This window comes from Camelus bactrianus, chromosome 28 (genome assembly GCF_048773025.1).
Source record: "Camelus bactrianus isolate YW-2024 breed Bactrian camel chromosome 28, ASM4877302v1, whole genome shotgun sequence".
Taxonomy (NCBI): Eukaryota; Metazoa; Chordata; class Mammalia; order Artiodactyla; family Camelidae; genus Camelus; species Camelus bactrianus.
Window position 1 is genome coordinate 3,163,239 of NC_133566.1, and position 10,725 is coordinate 3,173,963.

The 10,725-nt window shown below is 43.6% G+C and overlaps 1 long non-coding RNA gene across 1 annotated transcript; it reads right to left on the reverse strand.

The window, feature by feature from the left end:
• Nucleotides 1–7,782: 7,782 nt before the first annotated feature.
• Nucleotides 7,783–9,313, reverse strand: LOC141575427 (uncharacterized). The gene is made up of 2 exons (XR_012503008.1): nt 9,190–9,313; nt 7,783–8,060 (listed from the first exon to the last, which is right to left on the reverse strand). It is a non-coding gene; the product is annotated as an uncharacterized LOC141575427 (long non-coding RNA).
• Nucleotides 9,314–10,725: the final 1,412 nt, after the last annotated feature.

Here is a 10,725-nt window from a genome sequence, read left to right on the forward strand (position 1 = left end):
TGTAACAGAAAGGTGCTCCTGGTGACTGCTGCAAAGGAGAGTCACGTGACAGCTGGGGCGCTGCCCTAGAATCCAGCAGGAAGTGAGAAGGTCTGTGGAGGTCGCAGGTTGTAAGCAGTGATGGAAGATGGCACCGTTATGGTCATGACTTGGTTCCACAACCTGATTCTTCTGAAATCTTAGAATCAGGGTCACTCTTAACTAATACCAAAGCACAGGAAGCTTCTCTGGGCTGCTTCTGCTTTCTGGAGACCCACACCCTCATTCCTTGGCCTCTCAGCTATCTTTCAATCAATCTATTAAAATGGAAGTTGATAAATAGCGTATTATCCCTCCTTAGAGTTCGTGGATTTGAAATATAAATTTCTGAACACAAAGTATCTTACACTTTGAAGGACTGAATTCACAACAATCTATAATGACATAATTTCAGAATGTGTGTCAGTAGCAGGTACATTTGGAGGAGGGCTGGGGACGATTTCTGAGACACACTTCAGTCAGTGCCCTCACCGCTTACAGACTTCACCACGGACATAGCAGAAGCCCTTCAAAAGAGGCCAACTTGCTAGGAAACACAAGACTCTGTGACAAAGAAATGCGGACTGTGGGTACCTGATCCTCCCAAAGTCACCCACAGCCGCTGTGAACACCTAAATTCACACCCCAAGGTATCTCAGTATCTGGACCTTAAGGAGGGAGAAGGCATAACAGGAGGAAAGGTCCGAAGAATGGAAAGTTTATGATCATCAAAAAAATTTTTCTCTCATTGAGGGAGATTTGCCTTTATATTGTTTGAGATTTTATAAAATATAGTATTCACCTGTTATTTGTATGCTTAAAAGTAAATAATTAATGAAAAAAAGATAACACAGCTGAGGGCTGATCTTCTATTTGCACATAAGCATATAAATCATAAATATGCTTATAAATAATATATACGAAATATGTATGGTTTTCAGTTTCAGCATTTCTTAGATTAGCAATGCATACTCCAGTGAATATGAAAATGCTAGTTTACTATACTTGAATTTTTCTTACTAGTTATTTACAAATCATAATCCATTACACGTTTTGAAATTTAATTTCTAATTCTCAATTTGCCTTCATGCTTACTTAAATATCAGGAAGGAATTTCCAAAATTGATAAAAATCCCCTAAAAAAAATTAAAGGCCCTTCAAATTTTTTCTTTTAACCAGTTTGAATTAGGCTTTCAGGGTTGAGATATATTTGTTCCTTGGATGACATTACCACTTGTGGTCCCAGTGAAATGGCAGTCAGTCTGGGCCCTGCTTTGACTGAAGCTTTGGCCTGAGAGTGGAAGACCTTAGAGGTGAGAGACATACCCATCAACACAGCTACACGGAATTACACAGCCTAACGCTGCAATAACCGCCGTTTAAAAACGAAACTTTAGATTTACTCCTAGGTATTGTATTACTCTGGGTGCTATTTTAAAGGGGATTGATCCTTTACTTTCTTTATCTATTGATTCATCATTAGTGTAAAGAAATGCAACTGATTTTTGAACGTTAATTTTGTAACCTGCTACCTTGCTGAATTCTTCCATCAGCTCTGGTAGTTATTGTGTGGACCTTTTAGGGTTTTCTATATATAGTAACATGTCACCGGCATATAGTGACACTTTTACCTCTTCTTTTCCAATTTGGATCCCTTTTATTTCTCTCTCTTGCCTGATTGCTGTGGCTACGACTTCCAGGACTATGTTGAATAGGAGTGGTGACAGTGGGCAGCCTTGTCTTGTCCCAGGTTTTAGTGGGAAGCTTTTGAGTTTTTCACCTTAACGTTAAGTGCTATGCTGGCTGTAGGTTTGTCATATATAGCGTTTATTATGTTGAGGTATTTTCCCTCTATACTCACTTTGGTGAGAGTTTTTATCATAAATGGGTGTTGAACTTTATCAAATGCCTTTTCTGCATCTATTGAGATGATCATGTGGCTTTTGTCCTTTCTCTTGTTGATGTGATGTATCACATTGATTGATTTGCATATGTTGAACCACCCCTGTGTCGCTGGGATGAACCCCACTAGGTCATGATGTATAATCTTTCTTATGTGCTGTTGGATTCTATTTCCTAATATTTTGGTAAGGAATTTTGCATCTGTGTTCATCAGTGATGTTGGTCTGTAATTCTCTTTTTTGGTGGTGTCTTTGCCTGGTTTTGGTATCAGGGTGATGGTGGCTTCATAGAATGAGTTTGAGGGTATTCCCTCCTTTTCAATCTTCTGGAAGAGTTTGAGAAGGACTGGTATGAGTTCTTCTTTGTATGTTTGGTAGAATTCCCCGGTGAAGCCATCCGGTCATGGACTTTTGTTTGCAGGGAAGTTTTTTATTCCTAATTCAATTTCACTTCTAGCGATTCATTTGTTCAAGTGTCACTTTCTTCTTGGTTCAGTCTTGGTGGACTGTATGTTTCCAGAAACTTGTCCATCTCCTTTAGGTTGTCCATTTTGTTTCCATATAGTTGTTCAAAATATTCTCATATGATATTCTGTATTTCTATGTTATTGGTTGTAATTTCTCCATTTTCATTTCTTATTTTGCTTATTTGTGCTCTCTCTTTTCTCTTCTTTGTGAGCTTGGCCAGAAGTTTGTCGATTTTACTTACTCTTTCAAAAAGCCAGCTCTTGGTTTGATTGTTTTTTTCTATATTTTTTAAAATCTGTATTTTACTTATTTCCTCCCTGATCTTTATCATTTCCTTCCTTCTGCTGCCTTTTGGGGATTTTTTGCTCTTTTTTTTCTAATTCTTTTAGCTGGTGGATTAGACTGTTTATTTGAGGTTGGTGGGGTTTTTTTTTTGTTTTGTTTTGTTTTGAGGAAGGCCCGTATTGCTATAAACTTCCCTCTTAGCACTGCCTTTGCTGCATCCCATAAATTTTGTGTGGTTGTGTTTTCATTGTCATTTGTCTCAAGGTATTTTTTAATTTCAACATTGATTTCATCATTGACCCACTGGATTTTTAGTAGCATGTTGCTTAATCGTTATGCTGTCATTATTTCTCCTTTGTTTTTCTGTAGTTGATTCCTGGTTTCATGGCATTGTGGTCAGAAAAGATGCTTGAGATAGTTTCTATCTTCTTAAATTTGTTGAGGCTTCTTTTGTGCCCAAGTACATGATCAATCCTAGAAAATGTTCCATGTGCACTTGAAAAGAATGTTTATCCTATTTTGGGGGGGTGTAAAGTTCTGAAAATATCCACCAAGTCTGATTTTTCTATTGTATCATATAATTTCTCTGTTACCTTATTTATTTTCTGTCTGGAAGATCTGTCTAGTGATGTTAATGTGGTGTTGACTCTCCGACAATGATTGCATTCCCATCAATTTCCCCCTTTATCTTTGTTAGTAATTGTTTTATGTACTTAGGGGCTCCTATATTGGGTGCATATATATTAATGAGTGTAATATCCTCATCTTTTATTAATCCTTTAATCATTATAAAACGTCCTTCTTTATATTTCTTTATGGCCTTTGTTTTAAAGTCTAGTTTGTCTGAAATCAGTAATGTTACTCCTGCTTTCTTGTCATTTCCATTTGCATGGAATATCCTTTTCCATCCTCTCTCTCTCTCTAGCTATGTGTGTCCTTCTCCTTAAAGTGGGTCTCTTGTATGCAGCATATTGAAGGTTCTTGCTTTATTATACAGTCTGCCACTCTATGTCTTTTGATTGGAGCATTTAGTCCATTGACATTTACAGTAATTAGTGATAGGTGTGTGTTTATTGCCATTTTGAACTAATTTTTGCAGTTGATTTGGTATTTCCTCTTTGTTCCTTTCTTCTTCCTTTTGTGGTTTGGTAATTTTCCTTTGTATTATCATGGATTTTATTTAGTTTTTGTGACTCCCTTGTAAGGTTTTGGCTTGTGGTTACCGTTTTTTTGTAAGTCTGTTAACCCATTAGTATAACTGTTTGTATTAAACAGATAGTAGTATAAGCTCAAACCCATCCTACTGAGAACAAAATATTTTAAAAAGAAGAAAAAATCTCTGTATTTTCTTGCTTCCCTCTCCCACACCTAATGATTTAGATGTCTTCATTTACAATTTCGTGTTTATTCTATTTGTAATTCATGGTAGTTATCAACTTTCCAGTTACAGTTGTCTCATTTCTGTAGCATCCTGCTTCTTCTCTATTTAGAGTAGACCTTCCAATATTTCTTTCAGCTTGGGTTTAGTGTTGCTAAACTCTTCTAGGTTTTGCTTGTCTGTGAAATTCTTTATCTCTCCTTGTATTCTAAAGGATAACTTTGCTGGATAAAGTATCCTAGGCTGCTTTTTTTTTTTTTTTTTTTTTATTCAGGACTTTGAGTGTGTCTTGCCACTCCATTCTGGCTTGTAGTGTTTGTGTAGAGAAATCAGCTGAGAGCCTTATGGGGGTTCCCTTGTAACTCACTCTTTTTCTCTTTATGACATAAGATTTTGAATGCTTTTTTCCCTAGAAGGCATTTCATGTACAGCATATATGTGAGCTGATACTGGTTGTGGTATTTTAATGGGAAAGAATTTCCCTGCTGTTGTAGTTTAGAGGGAGGGAGGACAGTGACCCCTCCTGCTGTGTGGGTCACAGAAATGACTAGAGAACAGGAGGTGGCCCACCTGTGTGCCCGATCTGTCTTTTTGAATACTTTCCCTGGAGTACAGCCACGTCTGTTTGTCATTGTCAATGACTGCTTTTGTACTATGGACAGCAGAAATGTGCAGTGGTTGCCTCAGAGGGAGACCATGTAGACAGTGGAACTGGGAATCTTTGTACCTGGCCCTTTTCAGAAAATCCATGCCAGTCTCTGCTGCAGAATATGGGGAGCTTTCAGATAACCCAGAGATGCATGGAGGCAAGGAGGGAGGCTTGGTGGTCTGAGGAGTTGATGTGAGCATCTGCTGGTGGCTACATGCAGGAATACTTTAGCCTTCACCTTCAGCATTTGACAGGACGTATGAATCACGGAGAGAGAAAGAGAAAGAGAAAGAGAGAGAGAGAGAGAGAAAGGAGACACTAGATTATGAAATTACCAAATTATGAGTCGACAGGCAAATCATTTCCTCATGAGCCTAAGTCAGCTTTGAATGTGCAGCTTGAGAAAAACTTGGCTCAGAGGTGACTAAAAGGTCCCTAAAGGGATGCGTGAACCAGGCCAGCAAGTGCTGAGCAAGTCCAGTGAACTCCCCACCCTCACTCCCTGGGTGGGGCACCTCCCCAGGGATCTACACTGGGCTGGACCTACTCCCTGAGCCCCCGGCCTGAGGCATGTGGCTGTGGCGGTCGGTGCGGGGTGTCCAGCTCATCTCAGGCATTGCTCCGGACATCTGGGCAGGCTCGGTGGGAAGGCAATGGAGGAGATGGGTCAGCAGGGCTCCACCTGAGTCAGGGCCTCTCTGCCTCCTGGCTTGGTGGGGTCCTGGGGTGGCGTGGTTGGGGGGAGAGGAGAAGGAACCTTGGCTGCAGAGGAGGCATGTTGGGGAGCACACCTTTCCCAGGAAATCCCCCAAACACCTGTGAGGTGTCCCTAGACAGTAGCTCCCAAATCCAAAAGCAGCTTTGTTTTCATATTTTAGAGCCGAGAAAGGGCTTTTCAGGCCTGTGATTAAACAGTGAGCAGACAGGGAGCTTCATGGGATTGAAGTGTCTAAATATCACCTACTCTTGCCCGATGCCTCCCAGCTCGGTCCCTTTGTGTCTCATGGGCCCAGGCCCTGCTTGTCCCCGCTGCCCTGCCTGGTCATGGACTTCACCCTATGGTAAATATTGGGATGGGTGGCTTTCTTTTTAAGATATTCAGATGGTAAAGTACAGCCTCTGAGCGCAGTTACCAAGTGTGAACGTCTTCCCCAGGCTGCCAGCTCACTGGTCAGAGCCTGCAGCTGTGAGCCTGAATGGTGGGCCCTGCAGGGCTGGGTCCCCACAGCTTGGGACCCTGTTTCTGGAACTGCCTCGGAAAGATCTTTGAGCAACACAAACTTTACTTGGCAAGATCAGACTCCAGGCTGCACAGCCACAGGGGTGAGGGCAGGCGGTCGTGGTGACAACCTGAGCCGGGGCACTGAGTGTCCACCCGCTGTGTCCACACCCCTTTCCTCCCTGTCATCTGTTTCTCCGTTGTTTCCAGACTGCTGAATCCTTAACTGTCCACGTCGGGCTGACCACTCACCAGGTGGGCCTTATCCTTGAATCCCAGGGACTGCTCGATTGCCGCCCCAAAGCCCACAATTTAAGTTCAGAACCTTTATCACGAGGGTCTACAAAGCACTGGCTATTCTGTGCCAACTTGCTAATGCACAGAAGGAAGAAAATTCAGGATGTGGAGAGAGCTCTCCCCAAAAGCTTCCTCTGTGAGATGGACACCTGCCACAGCCAGTCACCCCTCCTCATCCCCCTGGGATCCCTCTGAAGAGGTGCACAAACCAGCCTGTCTCTGGGGAGGAAGAGCCCATGTTGGGCCCTGTGCTGGGCATTTGACAAGTCCTGGGCATCTTGCTTGATCCTCCAATCATACCCATTTTACAGATGAAGAAATAGGCACAGAGAGGTTGGGGAACTTGGCCAATGCCACACAGCGGCGAATGGATAGCACAGAAGCCACAAGAGGCGGGACAGACCCAGCAGGGCAAGCATGGCGTCCTGTGCAGACAGGCCGCTGGCTCTTGCCCAAGGGCTGTGAGGTAACAGGAAGGTGCCCAGCCTGACCAGAGGGGCCAAGCTGGGTGACATGGGTGGGCAAGACCAGGATGACATTGACAAGACCCTGCTCGTGACCCCTCCCCGACTGTAACTGCCCCCTCTCCAGCTTGCGCTTCCACTAAAGCTAACAGCTGCCCCGAGGAGGCCGGGCCAGGCAGCTGGGGGACAGAACCCACCTGCTGGGCCAGTGCGCCTGCAGTGTGGGCAGAGGAGCGATGTGGCCGGCCCCGAGGGCTGTGATGGGCGGGGTGCACCCCAGTCTTCTCGAGCTGAGTCACACGCTGGCCCCAGGAAGCCTGGCCACATGACCTCCAGAATGAGGCGATTTGGACTTGCTGTTGAATGTGAGCCAAGTCACTGCTGCTTCTGGAAGAAGAAGGGAGCTGAGCTTAACTGAGCATCCCCTCCCAAGAAGGGGCACCACCTCTGGGGTACATTCCGGGTCAGCGGGGGTGGTGCCCTGATGTCACATGAAGGGCGGGGCATCGTCTGCAGATGCTGCGTGGGGAAACGGCTTGGCCCTGTCTTGTGGGTGCATTTGTGAGACAACTTCTCTGAGGATCTTAGGCTGAGGAAGAGATCGTAACAGGCTCAGATAGACCCAGAAACCCCCCACACGCTCAGATACACACACACGCACCTCAAGACACACCACAATCATACACTCACAGACACTCAACAGCACTACACGAGCCTTCAGCCTGGTGGACGGCCTGAAGCCCAACAGCCCCAGGCAGACCTGCGACCCCAGGACTTGGGGAAGAAATGGCAGGAACCACCCAGTACAAGGCCCTGCAGGGCCCATGCTGACTGCCCACCTCAGCCCCTGCCTCACCTAGTCCTGCCTTATCCTGAGCCTTCCCTCACCTAGGCCTGCCCTCTCCTGGGCCTGCCCTCTCCTGGGCCTGCCCTCACGTTGGCCTTCACTATCCCGATCTGCCCTCTCCTTAGCCTGCCCTCGGCTGGGCCTGCCCATTTCTGGGTCTGCACACACCTGGGCCTGCCCTCTCCTGGTCCTGCCAAAAGCTCCAAAGTGCTGGGTTTTATTCCCTCTGCTTAAAAGTTAATGAGATGCAGAGAAATGTGGTTTAGAATACTACATCAATTTTAATCATGCACATATAATATAAAAATATTTTCCTTTAATAAACAGTGTCAATATCTTGACGGGAAGTAACTAAAATGTGAGGCAAACAGCCCAGCAGGTAAATGTTTACTTTTCATCTTGTAGATCAGACACTTTTTCTTCATCATCTCCACATGTTCTTCACGTGCTTTCGAAACCAGATCTTGACTTAGACTTGACTTGTCCATTAAGCCTACAAGAGTCTGTAGGACTTAGATTCAAGTTCAATAGCAGCTGGAAAGAAAGTGAAAGAATTAGATTCTTAAAATACTTCATAGGTAACTAAATGTCAGTTTATTTTTTAAGAAAAGCTGAGACTTTTCTAAGTTTTAAGAAGAATGAAAAATACCTATATACGATTACAACACAAAACCCAAGATTACTACTCTAGACTTTGCCCAGGGCTGCATGTTGAATTAACTGCTCCTGTGGCTAAGGATCAGAGCGCCTGGTTTTCTCACTCTTCATTCACTTACTCAGCAACCATATGCTAAGGCACTGTGACAAGCACTGGAACCACAAGATGAAGATGACAGAGTCCACCCTGAAAGATCTTGTACCGTAAACTGGAGAAACAGATGAACAGGCAGTTTCAGTACAGAGACATAAATGCCATGACAGGTATAAAAGAGGGCAGAGTTGGAACACTCAGAAGGGACGTCCAGCTTTGTGTCAATATTGTCCCCTCTTTGGTGGCCGTGATGTGTATGCAGATACCTGAAGGAGGAGGAGAAAGTGTGGGAGGGAGAGGCAGGAAGGGCGCCCGCAGAGCTGGGCGCAGTCTGACCAGCCGCTGGAGCACAGGGGCAGAGCAGGGGAGTAAAGAGATATGGCTGAAGACTTTGGCAAGAGCCAAATCGATGTGGGTGTTTTTCTTCCAAGCTAAGGAATTTGGAATTTTTCCTGAGGGCAAAATGTTAACCAGTGACAAAGTGAATGACAGGAAATTAATTGTCATCCACCAGGGGACAGGTACATGAACTGTGATTGCTTGAGTCTGGGTTTTTTGCCTCAGTCACTACCAGAAACTTGAGAAGCTGATGACCTCCATGCTTTCTGAGAACAGGTCTGTGCACAGGTGACAGGCCCATGGGGACAGCAGGAGAGGAAGGGCACAGCCAAAAACATAGAACACAGACTTCTTGAGATTTTTTTAAAGCTATGGATCACGAGGAATAAATGAGGAATCAGTGTATTTATCATTATGAATGAAATTAAGCTTTGACAGTTTTCATTAGCTATGTGTAAGGAAAAAATTTAACATAGTATTTTATTCAAACAATAGAAACAGGTGCCATTTACTGTTTACAGTGTAGATCGGAAATCAATGTCTAAATTTAATTCAGAAATGTTGGCAACATACCTTCTTTTAATTCTCTAGCTATATTATTCTCCAACTACTTCCGCATCTGAAATAAGACAAATATGACTTTTAATGTTTAAGTTAAACAAGAAACACTATCATAGGAATGAGAGCTAGCTTATGAAATGTGGCCTATAAATAATACTTTTAGAGACTTGACCTAACTTGGGGGTTGCTTAAATAGAAAAACAATCACAGGAATAAAATAAATTCCTATTAATTTCATTTTAGATAATAGAGAACATATATCTGTAAGGTTATTTAGATTCCCCTGATGGAAAGCACAGAAAACACTGCCCTGTTGGATACACATAATCTCAGAGGGCGATGACTGATCTTATAAGCACAAATGTTTAAACAATTCAAGTCATGTTCTACTGAGAGATAAGGGTGTGTGAAAGACGTCCTTCACCAAGCTTGTTGGGAACACAAAATTTCTTTTCACTTGCAAACAACACTCCATACATATATATGGGGAGGTACTAGATCCAAATCTGTTTTACAGTGAAAACTGCAGGAACTTCAAACCGGCACTAGGAAACAGAATGAGAAACCAGAGTAAAAGTTTCACCTGCAAACCGTTCCCTTGATGCTAGATGAACGAACGTCTCTCCACATGCCCAGTTCTGAGAGATAAGTGTGTGTGAAAGCCATCCTTCACCAAGCTTGTGGGGAACACAAAGTTTCTTTCACTTGCAAACTCCAATCCATACATATATATGGGGAGGTAATAGCTCCAGGTCTGTTTTACAGTGAAAACTGCAGAAATTTCAAACCGGCACTAGGAAACAGAATGAGAAACCAGAGATAATGTTTCTCCTGCAACACGTTCCCTTTGTGCTAGATGAATGAACGTCTCTCCACATGCTCAGTTCGGAGAGACAAGTGTGTGTGAAAGCCGTCCTTCACCTTGCTTGTTGGGAACACAAAGTAACTTTTCAGTTGCAAACTCAAATCCATACATATATATGGGGAGGTACTAGCTCCAAATCGGTTTTACAGTGAAAACTGCAGGAACTTCAGACCGGCACTAGGAAACAGACTGAGAAACCAGAGTAAAAGATTCTCCTGCAAACCGCTCAATTTGTGCTAGATGAACGAACGTCTCTCCACATGCTCAGTTCTGAGAGATAAGTGTGTGTGAAAGCCGTACTTCACCAAGCTTGATTGGAACACAAAGTTTCTTTTCAGTAGCAAACTCCACTCCATACATATATATGGGAAGGTAGTAGCTCCAACTCGGTTTTACAGTGAAAACTGCAGGAACTTCAAACCGGCACTAGGAAACAGACTGAGAAACCAGAGTAAAGTTTCTCCTGCAACAAGTTCCCTTGGTGCTAGATGAACGAACATCTCTCAACATGCTCAGTTCTGAGAGATAAGTGTGTGTGAAAGCCGTCCTTCACCTTGCTTGTTGGGAACACAAAGTTTCTTTTCTGTTGGAAACTCCACTCCATACATATATATGGGGAGGTACTAGCTCCAACTCGGTTTAACAGTGAAAACTGCAGGAACTTCAAACCGGCACTAGGAAAC